Source organism: Xenopus laevis, chromosome 6L, assembly GCF_017654675.1.
Source record: "Xenopus laevis strain J_2021 chromosome 6L, Xenopus_laevis_v10.1, whole genome shotgun sequence".
Classification (NCBI taxonomy): domain Eukaryota; kingdom Metazoa; phylum Chordata; class Amphibia; order Anura; family Pipidae; genus Xenopus; species Xenopus laevis.
In genome coordinates, this window is record NC_054381.1 from 41,862,468 (window position 1) to 41,881,681 (window position 19,214).

The 19,214-nt window shown below is 37.0% G+C and overlaps 1 pseudogene; it reads right to left on the bottom strand.

Annotated features, from left to right (window-relative positions):
* Positions 1–10,151: 10,151 nt before the first annotated feature.
* LOC121394456 lies at positions 10,152–13,840 on the bottom strand (annotated as a pseudogene).
* Positions 13,841–19,214: the final 5,374 nt, after the last annotated feature.

Genomic DNA, 19,214 nt, shown 5'->3' on the forward strand with positions numbered 1-19,214 from the left:
CACCAATTCCAGGTTTGGAATTCAGCCAAGACTCTTTCAGCAGGATTAGGATTGGGCCAAATCCAAGTGCCTGGCCGAACCAAATCCAAAAAAAAATCACATGGCTTTTTGTCACACAAACAAGAAAGTAAAACATTTTTTTTGCAGCGAGCTGCGTGCCAAAACACATACAAGAAATTCAAAAAAATTCACAAAAATGTCAAAACGTTCTATTTACCCCCTCACTTCCCTGATTTACATATGCAAATTAGGCTTCGGATTCAGTTCTCGGCCGAATCTTTCACAGAGGATCCAGGATTCGACCGAATCCTAAAATAGTAGAACTGTGAATAATTTGTTTCTGTCAGGGATTCTGACTGACCCAGACAGTGAAAACCATATGAGAAATTTGCTTTGGCTACAGACAGGAAGCAGTTGCAGCTAAAAGCTTGAGTTTTGTCATGTAAATTTTAATTTATATTTTTCACTTTTAACAGGCATGTTTTTTATTTTCCATATTTATTTGTATCTATTTAAAACAGTCTGGTTATTGTTTTTTTATATACAGGTATGGGACCTATTATCCAGAATGCTCGGGACTTGGGGCTTTCCGGATAACGGATCTTTCTGTAATTTGGATCTTCATACATTAAGTCTACTAGAAAATCATGTAAACATTAAATAAACCCAATAGGCTGGCTTTGCTTCAAATAAGGATTAATTATATCTTAGTTGGGATCAAGTACAAGCTACTGTTTTATTATTACAGAGAAAAAGGAAATCATTTTTAAAAATTTGGATTATTTCATCATAATGGAGTCTATGGGAGACGGCCTTACTGTAATTCGGAATTTTCTGGATAACGGGTTTCCGGATAACGGATCCCATACTGTATTACATATTAAACTGAGTTATATGAACAGCATTTGAATGTCTTATGATATTTTTATGATATGATGATCTGATATGTTAACATGTACATATAAAAAAATTAATTTGTGGTAATAAATAAACCTACTCACTAAGGCAGAGAATACAGGTAAAAGCTGAATTTAATAAAAGCAGCAGAGTTTGATAATTCTGAACATTGTTATTGGGTTACAAAGCTTAGGTGAGCACAGTCATTCTCATAATAAAATCACTCAAAGTAACACCAGAGATAATGAAAGCAGAACTGAAATCCAATTTAATTTGGCAACCTCAGAGTCACCTTTTTAGGAACAGTATCAACAAAAAATAAGTGAATTAAAGTAATAAGAATTGGACGCAGTATTGCTGTGCACTGGGAAAACTGCTATGTTTGCTTCAGAAACACTACTATTGTTTATACAGGTATGGGATCCGTTATCCGGAAAGCTCTACATAGACTCCATTTTATCCAAATAATCCAAATTTAAAAAATAATTTCCTTTTTCTCTGGAAAAACAGTACCTTTTACTTCATTCAAAATAAGATATACAGTAATTTATCCTTATTGGAAGCAAAACAAGCCTATTGGGCTAATTTAATATTTACTTGATTTTCTAGTAGACTTTAAGGAACAGTAACATCAAAAAATGAAAGTGTTTTAAATTAATCAAAATATAATGCATTGTTGCCCTACACTGGTATAACTTGTGTGTTTGCTTCAGAAACACTACTATTGTTTATATAAATAAGCTGCTGTGTAGCAATGGGGGCAGCCATTTAAAGGAGAAAAGGCTCAGGTTACACAGCAGATAAGCTCTGTAGAACATAATGGTGTTATCTATTATCCACTATTTAACCTTTTTTCAATGTCCACCATTGCTACACAGGAGCTTGTTTATATGAACTATAGTAGTGTTTCTGAAGCAAACACATAATTTTTAACAGTGCAGGGCAACAGTACATAATATTTTCATTACTTTAACACACTTTCATTTTTGGTGTTACTGTTCCTTTCAGGTATGAAGATCCAAATTACGGAAAGATCTGTTATCTGGAAAACCCCAGGTCCCGAGTATTCTGGATAGCAGGTCCCATACCTGTAAGAACTGAAATCCTATTTAACTTGGCAACCTCAGAGTCACTTTATTAATTGTAAGATTCATCTTGACACTACTTTTACTATACTATACTAGGCTAGAACATGAAAACCTCTAGTACAGTGTACATGCAAGTACTGTATATGCAATTAAGGCCATTACAGAAAACACAATGTTTATTTATAGTCAGAAGCAGATATATTTAAATGCTAGATAAATCAAATCCGAAGGCTATTTTAAACTACACTAGATACAAGGGCATTTGGTAGCCTCAGGTACACACATATACGTAAGTATATGCCCACAGTTATTAGCATCACATGGACCATGTTCACACATATTTGGGGTCCCTCTGACACATTCTGGGGCCCAGACAACATGCCATCAACTGTGAGGTCACAGAACTTTAAAGTGGCTTCTAATATCCTGGTTTTTATTATTGGTTTTTATAATACACAATTTTTAGTGAGTCATGTGACACAAGTAGCATCACTAGGTATTCTGACTGAACACTGTATCTATAAATAAATGATTATGTTCAGGTAAATGATCCTACTTATTGACCGATATTCATAGAGAATTTTGTGTTGCAGTATAATCATAAAGCACAACCTCATTCCCCTCAATATAATTCCCAACATATCTCGGTGTGTATTTACATTATCATAGAGTGTCCCCATCTGTAATATGCATGTACTGTTTCAATGTACAATGATGTGTATACAAGAAGGGCTATATAAATATAGTATACAATTATGTATGTATATACTAGCTCGATCAAACCCTAAACTTTCATTCTAAGTATGTATGTATAAGTTTATTTATAAAATGCTACAATGAAACAGTGCTGTACAATTTTACAATGTACAAAAGCAAACATCGGGAAGACAAGTATTCTAATAAATACAATAATTATAAATACACAAAGATTAATTATATTCTATGAGACACAGTAGGAAGGAGGTCCCTGTCCCACAGAGATTACAGTCTATATAGTATATGTGCTCTTTGAATAGGCCTACACAGTGACATGCTGGGAATCATATTGGGGGAATGATGTTGTAGAGTCAATTACACAGTGAAATGAAGACAAAATGAACAGGTGTGTGGAACACTATAAATGGGCAGTTAACTGTCCATGTTACAGTGTATTGCTTAATCTAATCTTAACAACTGTATCAGCTCCAAATTATTAATTATTCAAGCAGTCACCTTTGTGATCGAATTCTGTTGGGCCAAGCCACTTATTTCTACTATTCAAAAATAGAATCACTATTCCAGTCTGAGAAAATCTGATGTATCACAAAGCAGGCCAACTTGGATTTCACAAGATAGACAAAGGTGTCAACAACAGTCATCCCAGAAGGGATGTACATCCAGATACAGTAGATCTGCTGTCACATGACATGACTGATGAAGCAATGTGGAGTAACCTTTATTGGTTTCACAGGGAATGCTGGAAGCACTTCTTCTTTTACCAGCTGATCGTTAGCTCTTTAGGGCAACTATAAACTATACAGAAGCTTTGTGCTAAAATACATTAATTTAACTATTATGACTCATTCATTCTTCCAGATTCTTTTAATTCTACTTGACTCTTGCTCTATACATTACTTCAATCTTCATTATTTTTCATTTTCTATCTGACCAATCTTCTATTCAAAAAGCTTAACATGTAAAAACTCAACTCAACTTCAGTGATACTTCACACTTGCCAGTAGTCACAAAACCATTGTAATATGCAAATATAATACTATTTTGTCAAATTATGTCACTTTATAAATATGTTGAGCTTTTTAAGACACATGCAAGTCTTGCTCTTAGGTCATTTCCTAGGACATTTTGCCAAGCAGGTACCAGTACAAAAACACTTCATCTACACAGCCATATACAGTCTGAACTTGCTCTACTACAGGATCACTTTTGCCACACACAATATAAATTCCAGTGCTTTCAGAATGATTTTGAATTTGTTTGAAAAATCTTAAGTTTTGGTGACTTTTGGTTTACACATTTGCTAAATAAATATTAATGGGAAATACCAGATATAGGGCAATCTATCTAAAGCTGTTTTCCCTTCCTGCTAAGTAAATGTCAAAATATTTTATTTTTGTATCTTAGCCAACTGACCTGCCACATTGATTTTGTATGTAAGATTCTTTTCACAGCAGATTGGCAGCTCTTTGGGGCAGCTATAAGGCACTGTTTGTGAGCATTCCAGTTTCTCTAGATCCTAATGCATTTGATGGAAACCAATAAGGAGATCCTGACATCTGTATTATTATATATAACGTGTGTGTTATATAAGAGCGATATATGACTCAATAGCTGGTAGCCTGCTTTTGAGTCCCCCTGGGAGAAGCAGCCAGCAGCTGCGTAACTGATCTAATTAAAATGTCCATTCAAGGTGGGCTGTGTTTTGAGGCAGTTGCATAACTCCACACAACAGGGTTCAATTACTTATTATTGGGGATGGATGTTGGTCACACAACAACTACAGTAATAGTTACCATAACGCTGACAAATGCATTTGAAAACATTTTACAATATCCAAACCTGTATACACGTGCAAAATTATACTGTGTTCATAATGTGTCTGACCCGAGTCAGAATTAAGTTGTGTGCCCCAGTGTTGGACTGGAGGGTCAGAGGCCAGAGGCCCCAACTGTTGAGCTCAGCCTGCAAACGCATACATTTATATGGTCTTGTATGAACTACATCAGGGCTTCTACTATCTATTCTATATATTTAATCATCGGAAAAACATTATCCTTCATATATACCTACAAATTTAAATTTAGGAGATTAAACTCATATACAGCTCAGTAAGCAATCATAACCATTTTATTAATGATGTTTAAATGTTATTATGAAAATCCAAAGCAGTTATGAAATCCAAATAGTTGTTTTATATTACATAAAACTCCAGGTTGCCACACCAAATGTTTATGTATGCTAGTCTGTGTTACACACTGAATACAAGAGCAAACCATGAAGGAGGGTTTCAGTGATATATATCAGACTGTGAGGCACATATGCATTAAGTTTACAGACATCCCATAGTATATTGTAGAGAACAGCAATCCGTCATTACAGAGCAAAACCCGTATCTGTTTAATAGGCAAAATTGAGTGAGGCATGTTTATGATACTGTGCTGTGTGTGACAAGCTGAAGTAACCAGTGCAGGGAAACAGGAAGCAGGAAGTAATTGTGTGTGAGGCAGTTGAGGAGCAGAGGGAGATTTGAAAGCGTCTTGAGGGCAATGACACACGGTGCTACTTATCACTGCACGATTTTTCGCACCTACAAAACACCAGAAAATACCTTGTCATAGACAATACTGAGAATTGCCTCTGCTAAAACATTCACATCACGTAATAGCTCAAAACAGCATACAAAGTAGCATTTGTGGCAAAATTAGCATTGTGATTACCCTGGAGAGGCAGATATTTATATATATATATATATATAAATAAAGATGAAACTGTCCTAAGTGGAGCTGGGACTTTACTGTAGAGCAAGACTTGTACAGACAGTCTGTCAGTGACCAGGCTGTTCTGGTTAATGATCAAAGTTCTGCCACTTCTGTTATGAACTGTTAAAAGCCATGTCCATGTAGGAAACCTCCATTATAAATAAAACAAGCAGATTTCAAGTTGAAGCAACTCAGGGTCTGGCTGTCTCTTAATTTTGAAAGTTAGTACCAAGTCTACCATATGAGTGATATATTTATATATATATTTTTCTAGTTAGGAATAGTAACATTTAAGGGAATTGTTTTTTGCAGCTCTAACTACAAGATCTCAGTCCCTGCCATCATATACTGTACTTTTTTTATTTATTAAACAAGCGCTGGTGTTTATGTAGTTGTATAGTGCATAGGGAGTTTTGATCGCTGTGCTCCTTTCTGGGACATTCCTATCCACCAGCTTAATGGAAAGTACACTGCTCTGTCATACACAATAGGCAAGTATTACTCGATGGGAAAAGATGTCCACATCTCTAATAGAATCTGAAGATTATTAATTACACTACATATTTTAGGTCCTGACTATGTTCAAATTATAATTTAATAAAAGAAGGGCCTAATCCGGGACCACAGGCCTACATTTACACAGCCCACTTTGGGTGAACATAAGGGCAGATTTATCAGTGTGAAGAGTTCACCAGAGTTCATCAGAGTTCCCCACAGAAAAACTTGTTTACTTTCTATTCAATCCTATAGTATTTTTAGTATTGATTGCCTTAGCACAGTCTATGCAAAATGACTTGTAGTGGTGCAATGATTTGGGGGAAATTGTTGCATTCCTATAGCTATAGATACTTATTTAGATACTACTAGGCACTTTTAGTTTGTGACTTTCTCCTTAAATGACCAATGTTTGGTAGGGACCAAGGTTGTGAGCCCTATTACGTGTGCACATATGCAGTCAATATGAACTCAATTGGCCTTTAACATAAAATGGCTTCAGTGTTCACTATTTCATAGTCTGCATATATTTATTGTCTCCCCTTAAAGAGGTTATCAAGTTTTTCCTTTCTTTTTGGGTCTCCAAGTTAACAAAGTGATTTGTCTGTGAATATTTTATAAAATATGACTTACAACTAATGACTTGGCATTATTAAATAAGGGAGAGGGGGGGTTAAACTGTTGTTGAAATTGCATTGTGCTATATAACTTGTATAACTTTTCTCATTTTTCCAGCTTCAATGGCTGCCTCCAAGCCTACAGAGCAGCTTCTTTATATAAACTATAGTAGTCTTTCTGATGCAAACATATAGCTTTTACCAGTGGAAGCTAACTGTATATTATATCTGAATTAGGTGAAATGTACTTAAAATGCTTTAATTTTTGGTGTTACTGTTCCTTTAATAAGTTTTTTGTAAACAATTAAATGCAATTTAACAGATTACTGAAAGTATATTGTCTACTAGTAAGCTGCCTCAATGAAAATAAACCTGAGAAAAACAACATGGCACCAATACTTAACTCGGTACAAACTCATTGCCGACTGCCCCCTTTTCCTCACCCAGTCATATCACGCTGCATGCACCAGCAGTCTGGGGGATCCCATTTTGTTTAATTCTGTGCAATTTTTGTGTTATGTATTTTATCTGCATCACATATAGAAATCTTTCCCACAGTGAATTTGCAGTCCATTCATTGTTTTCATGTGTTACCATATTTACAATTTTATATTGGGGTGGCAGAATTTTCAATTGCACTTAAGGCATATTATCACCCAAATTAAACAAAAACCTCAGTAGAAAGTACCCAACTCACACAATTTGTAGCTAGCTGTAAGTAACCTGCTGCTATTGTACCTATGTTTCATCAACTGGAAAGTCAATTCATCAATTTATTTGGTATAAAAGTCTAGCTATGACCTGATATAGTCAGTTATTGACTCCTGACACCAAAGTATATATTGCAGTATAGGAGTAACAAAAGCTTCCTATGAAAGATATTAACTTATTCCAAAGGATACATTGCCTATTTACTTATAAGATGCAGAGACATTCTATATCATTTTAACTGGGTTTAAGAGTGGATTTAAGTTATATAACAGTTATGATTTTATACTGTTATGAATGATAAACCATTAAAAAGAGGATTTGTTTTACTCACCGATAAATCCTTTTCTTGGCGTTGTTTATATGTTGTGGCCTGCAGGAATATCTTAATGTCATAGAGCAGGGCTAACTGTTGTTGCAACAGCAGGGAAAAAGCCAATACTTGAACCTTGAGTCAGTTTACCCGCGAGTCCCTTGTTGAGACCATCCTGGAGGAATTCCATGAAGGAAAAAAATATGGCACTGGAAGTGGTCAATGGACTTGGCACTGCACCAAGAAATGAATACGTGCCAGATGCAGTAGTAGATTCTGGCAATGGTGAGTTTACGAACGTGCAGCAGTGTGCGTACTACTAGGGTGGAAAAACCTTTGGCTAAGGAGCACTTCTGGTGGGTCCAGGAGGGTTTTTAAAAGGTACGAAATCCGTTTGATGTGTTGGAGAAGGAACTTTGCCACCTGTTATTGTGGTGGTTCCTTGAGAAGTTAGCGGAATGAAAAGATAATTTTGAGTTGGTATAGTATTGCCTGGTTTTATCTTGGGGAAGAAAATTACTCTTTCCTCCAGTAATCTTAGATATAAGGTAATCCAATTCTGGCCTGAAAAGTGAAGATCCAGTGAATAGTAGTGCAATGAGATTCTTCTTGGATGCCGGATCAGCACTCCATGTCTTCATCCATAGAGCCAGCCTAGAGGCTACCGATAAAGCAGACCATCTGGCGGTCAATTGTAAGCTATCCATTGTTGCATCACATAGGAAATGTACTGCATTAAGTACCTTGACATGTTGTGATTGCATATAAATATTTTCTGCCTTTATGTCCATTGGATCCTTGAACGAAGTTCCATCCTCGAAGGGTAGAAAGCACAGTAACTGTTCTGGCTTGCCACCTAACTAGAATGTTTAATTTATATGAGGTTGTATGTAAATAGATGCTACATGTGCTGTAATGTGCCTATGATCAATCAGAGATCACTAAGCAGTAATGTATCTGAATACTGCCTCCCTACCTACGGATAGTACTGAACAATGAAATACAGTCTCAAATACAAAAGACACATCTAAAACAAATATTTAGAAAAGTTTATTAAATACTGATTATATAAAATATGTTTTAAATATTTTATAAAAATATATTAAAAAAGTATATTATACAAAATATATTAAAAAAAGGGGAGGGGCCGCCATCACTGTAGTATTAGTCTTCACAGAAGTAATTTTCAATCAAATCATCTGGTAAGCAAACAAAGCAGCATTTCTTTATCTCCTTCCAGCAGTCGAGGCAGTAGGCTGTGTCACAGTTTGATGTCTTGCAAATATAGGAAGTCTTGGTTTCTTTGGCATTACAAACCAAACAGCGTCGCTTTATAATTACTCTCAGCCATTTCATTTGTCGGAATAGCATACCAGGTATAGACATCATCTGTGGACAACACAATATAGTCATTACCAATCCAAGGGGCATGAGAATCTATTACAGTACAGCAATAGCAGCTAAGTAATGCATTAGAAGAGTAAGCGAATGTATTTTGTGCACAATAATAGTGCAGCTAATGTAGGAAAATGAAAGCTTAGGCAAGGTGCTGTGTGTTGGGTGCCAACTAATGTGCTGTAGGGTGATGAGCTGTAAAAGCAGAAGCTCAGGTTAATACTTACAAAGTTTCTGTGGCGGTTGGCAGTGATCATTAAGTTCTTCCTCTTTATATTTAAATACAAGTCCCTGTACCTCAGTAGCTCATTATAGAGATGGAGAATTCGCCTTTTCTCGTCTAAAGGAAACAAAGCAGCAGGTGGTGGTGTTACACAGTTATTTACACTAAGAAATACATCAGTTCATAGTAGAACAAAAAAAGTAAAATTTAGTAGTGCCCTTTCTGCCATGAGCCAAGGTGAGAAAATAGACAGATGGGCAAATTTACCAGAAGCTAAAAAAGCCCCCAGGTTACTAAATTCTAAAATATTTGAAATAAAAAACTCTCTCAGCCCATAATATCTTACCTTAGGGTAAAAGTAAGCAGCCAGGACTCTGCGCAGTCGGCTCATGTATATTTGGACAAAAGGAAGGATCAGCGTGATGGTCAGTAGTAAACAAGTGCCGATATATTGCTGGGACGTCAGATGAATCGGTTGCGCCAGACAAACTGTGGAGAATCAGAAAGAAACTGGAGTATTAGTAATGCTGCCAGTATGAATGATATGTCTTGTTGGAAATGAATAGCAAATTAAGCCCCGAAAGATACTTATAATTCCTTTCATTCAGACTGTAACTAAGCAGTTTAACTGTTAAGCAAGTCAACCAAAACAATTTCACCTTAATGGTTCTACAGATTGTTTGGCCATACAATTCATATCAGCTACCTGTGTGATTGTCCCATTTAAATGAAACTGCTTGCTACATGTAAGTTCTATTGATATCTACAAAACTTTAAACACATGGAGTACAGCACATAGGAAATGTCAGTGAAGCTTTGCACATACCAGTATTATTGGTCACATGAAGCGCATTAGAGGACGTATTGATATTTCCGATTGTGTTCCGGAGAAATCTTGCCAGGAATCCGGTCCCACCAACAATCACTTCTAGATTGTGTTTAACTGCAGGGTAAAAAGAGAGGTGGATTAAGCATATAGAACAGAGAGAAGTATGAACTATTAACAAATTGCTGTTAGAAGCAAACAGTAATACATTCAAGACATACTTACAGCCAAAGTTGTAGCTAATATTGGAGTGCTTGATAGTGATGTCCATGATATTTTGGACACCCAAATCCAGTCCAAGTAAAAGCAGGCAAATAACAATCAGCGGAATGCACTTTATCATAGCGCTTGTCTGAAAGAAAAGTTCATTATTGTATTTATGAAAGCAGGGAACATACCATAATCTGCTAGAGATTATTTGATAAGTACTTACCAATGCTTTCACCTCTGGTCCATGGAGGGCAAAGTTTATTGGGTAAATTAAATCTGCACGTTCCCCTTTTTTCAGCGGTAGCAGGTGCCTCTTTCCCTATAGGATAAATAAAAAAAAGAGTGATTTCCTGGTCTCTCACTTACATTTTTGAATATCCTTAACTTGAAAAACAAACACTTCTGAACAAAATGGGCCAACAACAAAGTTACTCTTCCTCAAAAACTGAAATCTACTCTCCTAGAGCTCCTCATGCAGTATTTAATGTACAGAAGAAGAGCACATTATGATTCTCACTCATCTTAATTCTTATATACTTCCTAAACCTTTATAATAACTTGTATACATTTCAAATGTAATTAAGAAATGAGTGCATTTATAGAGCATAAATAAATATATACATATATAACAAAAGACAGTATGTTTGCTGCCAAACTAACCTGCTTCCTCCTACGAGCGTCGATTTGTTTGAAGTACGTTGTTATGTACACATTGTCGTGGCGAAGGTTTGAATTGTAATTCTTAACATAGCCAAAAGCTCTGCAAAGACAAAGGGACCAGAGTGAACCCCACACAAAAACCTCACACAAAGTAAACCATCGATATTTGGCTTCTGTAGTATCGGTAAAATAAAACGAATGTACTTACGAACTGATGTATTGGAGGAAGAGTAGAGACAAAACTATTTTTATAGCCTTCATAGCTTTCTGTGAAACTGATTCGCTCTCTTCAACGGTTTCAGACACATTTTGTTTGACTTTCTTCAGTGTCGTATCAAATATGGTTTTGTTTCTGACCTGTGTTCAGGCAAAGAGAGAAAAAAGTATATGAAAATACTAGCCAAGGGGATCACAAGACACGTCAGATGAACTTCATAGCAAATAAAGGAAATATACAAACAGGATCCTATCAGCAATGGAGAGAGTCTCCGATGAGGCATATTATGTGAAACTTACCGTAATTTGAACATCTATGGTGACATTTTGCTTGAATGTGTCAATGGCCCCACTGATATTATCATAGAGTTCTCCAAACAAAGGGTCGATGCGGATGTGCTTCTTGCACAATGGCAGGAACCCTAGAAATAAAGCAGCAAGTCAATAAACAACTACAAATACTTCCCTCCCACTACTGTCAAACATTTCTTGTTGGATTTTAGGGGAAAATTACCTTTACATTACATGTTATATTATGATATAGATGGGTCAAATCAAACATACTTTGAAATTTATCTTTTTATTATTTATGGATTTTATAGACAATTTATGCTTATTTTTTTTATAAAAAGTTTTGCTTAAAGCACAAATAAGCTGTCCAATTGTAACCCCCTGTCACTGAATAACTATATATGGTGAAAATGCCAAATTCAATTTCTACTTTTGTTACAAGTTTCACATTTTGTTTAAAGATACTTACAATTTAAAGCGCCGCAGACAAATTTCATTTCATTGGCCAGCACAATGCATGATTGAGAAGAGGTAACCATATTGTCTCCATGCATTCATCATATTTCTGATCAAACCATTCATGGCACTTCCCTATGCCCATTTCAAAGAGATCTGTTAGAAAGAAAATGGATCGTTAATTTGTGTAATGGAGCTGTCACCAAAGCCTACATGTTACCCTGCATCTCACAATTATCGGGTATCTAGTATATAGGATGTGCATAATTCTCTACATACACATAAATATCATGAAAAGATTCAGGATCTTTAATGCTTGGGAATATGGAGACTGCACTGTGTAACATTCCAGCTCCAGGCAGAACAAAGGAACACAGGGTACCAGTCCTGCTACTAGAACCCCTACACCAAGTTTTACCTGATTCATGGGGTATCAAACCACGTGTGGCCAGAGCTGGGCCTGAGCGGCAGGAGCCCCAGGCAACCTGGCCAGCCTCTGCACCGGTTGAGTGAATCATCAGTGTACGAGCATGCGTGAAAGCCTGAATTGGCGGATGCGCAAAAAGATGTAGAGAGAGGGGACCGAGCATGGAATAGGCTATAGAGCAGGTACATGTCTGCTGCCCTCCTAGCTTTGGGCCTAGGCACATGCCTACTCTGCCAACCCCTAGTTCCAGCCCTGCATGTGGCCATTGGTTTGAGAAACAGTGATATATTTTGAGCACATAAAGTATTTGGGAAAATGAAATGCAGTGAGATGAAAGTGGGTGTACTTGGAAACTTACATTCACAGCGTAGGAAAGTCTTCATGCTAAATTTCTTCTGAGTATTCATTAGTAACGTTTTGTTTCTCTCGATTTCTTCCATTATCAGTTCTTTCTCTCTCACATTGTCGTATCCCTCAGTGCTTTCAACTTCTTCTTCTACCTCACGGAAATCATCAGTTATTTCTTTGGTGTCCTTTGTCAAATTCGATGACCGTTTCTATAAAAAGAAAAAGAGACATATAGGGGGCATATATATATGAAATAGTGTAGAAGTAGAGCTCAACACAGTTTGTGAAAAGTGTGAAACTCCACTTCATTTACTTGTATAGGATTTTTAGGAATTGTTTATCAAACTCTCTTTTCACCCTGATAAATGTGCCATTAAAAATCCAATTCAAGTGAACAGAAGAGGCTGTAAGTCCACTTGGGTGAACTGGGAGGTCTATTTTCCCCATAGTTGCAGCATTTGATACACAAACTGGTGACCATGAAATTATTACTGAGAGAACAATACACATTGATCTAACATGACAGGACTGTACCACTCAAGACCTCAAAGCATTAAGTGCACTTTGTAAAGAAAAGGTGCAAATGTGAAAGGGCTTTTAATCCCAGGCCTATAAATTATTGAGCCATACAGTTAAGCCTATAATAACACATCTTGCATCATTTACAAAAATACTTATGAAGATTTGTCATTAATTATCATAATTGTGGTCCACCATTTTCTGCTAAAAAATATAAATTTCATTACCGTCAATTGACCAAATATCCTCTTTACAGGTTCCATCATTGATGTGTACATCATCTTTGTGTGGTTAAGGGTCATCTCTCCTGTACACTCAAAGCTCATTACAAGTAATTCTATATTTTTCATCATATTAGGAACAGGGCCTAAAAAGAGAAGAGGGTTTAGTACATTGTAAAGAACAAATACGGAGTAAGTAGAATGACTAGCCAGTACATACCATCAGTGATTGCTTTGATAGCAACTGTAGTTGTTAGGGCACCTGTCCTTTGGCACATGATAAGCAGGAATATCATCAATGTCGAGCAGCGGAAATTAGTGGACATTGCCCATCCGAAGGAAAATATAGCTGAGAAAAGAGCAACAGGGGGAGATGCATTAGGTTCAGCCTATAAGTACAACAAGGGCCATAACTTGCTATCACATAAATATACAGGGCCCATAACAGGAAAAAATTACAGGAACATACTTACAAACAATAAAATAACAAATAAATAGTGATAACAGTGAAAGAAGTATATACTCACCATTATTAACAATAAACATGCAGATTTTTATCTGGTCATTCAAGGTGGTTAATGGATAAACCAGCAAAAAGTAAAGTGCTAGAGAAAGAGAAAAAGGTATTAGACTGGATTACGCACACCTTACCCCTATTATATGCCATACTCTCATTGTATCAGTCTCTCACACACACTTCATTTTTTCACTTTTTTTCTTACCGCTTCCGATGCATAATCCAACAATTGCTCCAAGGAAATACTTCACTTGATAATATTCATTACTGTTGCTGAAGAAAAACCGGAAAAGCAACGTAGGGAGCATTTTAGCCAAGATCCGTTCCAATGCTGAAAGGACAGAAATCAACTCATTAAGTACAATTATCATTGCTTGCTGGAGTCTGTTAGTAAGACCCATTTATAAAACCAAACAATTCCCAACGCTGTATAATGCATGGGTGTATATATCTTACATACAGGTTAAATACTGACTGATACAGGAGATTAAAAGGGTCTTTCTGCTCATCAGAACTTGTAACTACAAAAATATTTAAGTGATATGCATTTGGTTGCTGAAAACCCCAATAAATAAATAAATATTACTAACATCACTACTGCTACAACTAGAATTTGGAATACAAAGAACATTTCTATCAAATTCAGGAAACACTGTTACACTGTTACATAAAAAAGCTACTGGTTATATAATGCCCAATATAGACATGCGCTAAAATCCTATAAAGAATAACATTACATTTCTAAAAATATAACTATGTAAATGGCAATAGACTCTCCCACATTTACAGCTAACAAGAGGATCTGTACAGCCATCATTATATTCAATAAAAGGCAATCATTGGGATAATTTCAATCATATGTGTATCTACTACTGGTTCTATTATCATTTATCTATCATTCTATCTCTAAAAAGTTACTTACTAGTCTTTGGCTGATTTCTTTTCATTTTCTTCGTTAATATAACTGGTTTCTTTTCTTTTTCAATATTAATATGTATTTCATTATTATTTAAATTTAAATTTGTCATTTTCTAAATTTACGCAAGAGCTTGGCACAAACGTGCTTCCACTCTCCACGTAAGCTTAGACAATAATGACAGGTGTCTGTGAATCCTTAACACTGCACAACTGTCACAGATGATATCATAATAGGGATAGATTGGCATTCAGCCAAATGATGATGTCACAATAGTCTGATATACTAACCTATTGTGATGTAATCGGTGATGTCATAATAGGGTATTGTGATGTAATTGATGATGTCATAATAGGGTATTGTGATGTAATTGATGATGTCATAATAGCCACTTCATGATGTCACAATAGCCTGTAATTGCCGGAACATTCTGGCTTCTACTAGAATATATCATTCTAAATCTATTCAAAGCTATTACTCTGTATTTTTTGTTATACAAAACAGATTATACAGATTTGTATAATCTGTTATACCAATACTTAAATTTAGAATTAAAATATTTGTAGCAAAATAACTCCAAAGTTTAAAAATACCATCATATATTATAAACCTGTTTTATATCTAGTAGAAAAGACAAGTAACTTACTAATGTTTGGCTTTTTTCCCATTCATTTTCTTCTTTAATATTACTGGTTTCTTTTTTTTTTCTATATTCATTTGGATTTTATTATTCATTATTTGGATTTCCATTCTGTATCTATTCAAAGCTATTACATTATCTATTATATAAATACTTATATTTAGAATAAAAAATTATAGCAAAATAACTCTATATTTAGAAACACATATTCTAATCTCTACTGAGCAGGGCCGTGGCAACCCTCTGTATCCTTAGTTAGTATGTTTTTATTTAATTAGATTTGTATGTTTGATGTAATCATCCTTCAATTGTACCGAGCTGTGCAATAATGTGATAAAATATTTATGTACGTTGGCAACAAAAAAACCTTCGATTTTCAAAAGTCCATCAAATGACTCCAAATTGGTTGTAGAAGTTCCCCAATAGGGTAAAACACCAATTTGGCAGGTTTTATATGGTGAATAGTTGAATTTAAATTCTTAAAGAGACAGTACATGATAAATTTTGATATTCACATTTTTTTTTTTTTTTTTTAAATTTGAATCAAATATGGACGATTCCCTAGTCAAATTATACTAAAATAAACTCAAAATTCAAATTTTAATTTTCACTTTGACCTTTGATAAATTTGCCCCATACTGTAGGGCAGTATTGGGCAGAATTAGCGTTGACTCCTCCAGCAGAGAAGCCCCTTAGTGTAGTTCATATAGATAAAGGGAGTCCAGCATTCACCATGATTGACTAGTGTGTTAGCTTTATTGTACTATACCAAATCAACCTGACAAGGGGAGGTGTGTATTTGCTGAAACATTGTTTTCATTTGGAATGGCACAATAAAGCTAACACAGCAGTTAATCTTGGTGATGGACAGGCGAAGGCTGTTTATATGCAGCTATCTATAAGCCAACAAAATTCTGGCATCATTTACAAGATGGATGAGGATGCTAAGGCTAATTCTACACTCAGCCCAGGTGCAAACACATGGGTGGATTTCGGCTGTAAAACAGCCCAGTGTGGCATTAGCCTACTGTAGTAACTCAAGTAATGACTGGAGTGGTCAGGAAAGTCCAAGAGGAGGCATTTCTAAAGAAAATATCCTTTAATTAAAGCATAATGTACATTACATTTTGACCGTCAATCTGTTCTCGAAACACAACTTCAACACAGGTGTCATAGCTTTGTCTCAGTGTCTGAACCTAGTTTTCTTGCATGGTATCTTCTCTATCCTGCTATCCAGTGCTGCAGAAACAAAATTACATTTGCAGAGGGTTCTAGCAGGCCCAGACTGGCAATCTGTGGGTTCTGGCAAATGCCAGAGGGGCTGCTGTGTGGTTCAATAGAAAAAATACCATATAGTGGGCTGGTAGGGGGCTGTTTGGGCTGGTGGGGGACTGTTTGGGCCTCCGTGTACTTGGAATGGCAGGGCCTATTTTGACTCCCAGTGCAGGACTGGTTCTAGGGCTTGTAATGAAATGATCAGTAAATAACAACAAGTAGGGAAGATTCTTGAAATGAACAGCACATTTGGGTAGAATGCTCTATAACAGTGGTTTCCAAATTGTGGGGCTGACTCCCTGGGGGGGGGCTGTAGCAGTGGAATCTGTGCTCAGTCTGAAGGTTGTGCAATTTGGGGAGAAAGTCTATTTGTTCATCAGAAATTGCAGAAAACTAGCTTTCAATTCAGTTAGGTTAAAAGGATGAAAAGCTTATTTTTTTGTTATAGATATTCTAGGAACTATGGTTGAATAACTGATAATTGAGTGTTTTTTCCTATATGTGTAACCTTGCTAAGGGGAGCCTGACAAAACTCAACCTGTAAGGGTTTTGATTTAAAAAAAAAAAAAAAAAAAAAAAAAGTCCCTAGTGGCAATAAAAAGACAGGGGGCTCATTTATTAAAGCAGCGCAGCGCATAAGTGGACGCAAAAGTTGTCTGCGCCATCACAAGCGTGATCGCTAATATATTTGCGTGATATTGCGCATAACACAGAGCTTTTGCGATGGTTTTGTTTATGCGCATTGCGCAAAAGATTGGGCATTTATGTCGCAAACGATGCCGTGGTTGTTAGGGGCGTGGCTGTGGGCGTGGCTACAATGCGCTTGCACTGCGGCCGTCGCAGATTTGCGTCTGTATATGTGCAAAACTGCACCGGGCAACAGCACACAATTTTTACGCCTGCCTCTTCGTGGCGTAATAGTAACGCTCTTCAAATGCGCATTCCTGCCCAGCTGCGCTAGTATATTCAAGATGAACAACCCTTGTAAAGTGCATATTAACCACGCCTTCCACCCCAACATGTTTATATTGACCAAGGTTCCTTTAAGGGTATCAGGTAGGCTAAACACCTTTGCAACCAAACAAATATTAGCACAGAAACAAATGCAGATGCGTCTAAGTGAACGCAATATGCGCAATATGTGACGCAACTAATTAAAGCAGCGCATTCATACATGAGCACAACTAATCCTTACCTTTGCGGTATCTTCCTGTGCGCACAATTTATTATAAGCACTGCGACAGCTGATACGCAGTTTCACACGTCGCACCTGTCTTGTGTCTACATTAGCGCAAATCGCACTGTTAAGGTATCGTGCGCTACATTATTAAATACTCGCATGCGCTGGGCAAATGTCTGGCCACTGCGCTCTTTTTAGCGCTGCGCTGCGTTAATAAATGAGCCCCAGGATGCTTTGTAGTTGTTGCATGTATGGAATTTTCCTTTATTTCAAGCTCCAAGAGAGCGCTGGCCCTATATACAGTGGCTTAACTCCCGGGGGAGCAAGGGGTGCAATTGGACCAGGGCCCGCACCCCTGCAGGGCCCCCCAGCAGATCACAGCCAGCTGTAGTCGACTGCAGCTGGGGAAAAAATCGGCACGGGGGGGGTGGCCTGGCTGCACGACCCGCCCCCACCTTATTATAGTTATGTTACTGCCTATATAGTCTCATTTATGTATGCAAGTGCAGTGTAACTTTTCTCTGCAGTGGGAATACCCTAAAACCTCTATCATTAAAGGAACAAAATGCCCCCTCGCACTTCTGTATAGTTGCACATTGGTGCTGCTCAGTCATTTATTTATTTTATTTAAGTTAAAACCTCATGTAAACTGCGTTTTGAGCACGTGCCTGGAATCAGACATGGTCGGACTGGGCTGGAGGGACACCGGGAAAAACCCAGTGGACCGCCCGCTCTCGTGGGTCCTGCTGGCCCAAATCCGCACCCTGTGGTTCCTCTTCTTGCTACAAATGGCCTGAAGAAGGGCCCGAAGAACATAGTGCGCATGCAGCAGAGCATAGTGGTGGGGGGCCCAGAGTCTCAGGCCGCCCAGTCCGACCCTGGAATCAGAGGTCAAGTAACTAACACATCTGTCTTTGTAGTTGAGAAATTCAATCATTTCTTCTGCATGAAGGCAGTAAATTCAGAGATTTAAAAATTTACCCTGTATATCAGATCAGTTGCACATTTTTGAGTGCCAATAGGGTATGGTAGATATCTAGAGGTGCCTTACTTATGGTTTCTGTGGCTTCTTCAAGTGGTTCTTGTTGATGTTCTCTTTAGGAAACTGGTATTCAAGAGTTGAATTAATTGTGGAGGTGGTAATACCCGGTTGGGAATCTTCCATAATGCCTCACACACACACACCATTGTAGGAGAAGAAGAAGTTATGATTCACTGTAGTTTGCGGCTGCTGTGCCTGCTAATAAATATAGCTCAGAAAGAGTAAAAATTAGTAGTGAGTAGTAGTAGTGAGTGAGCA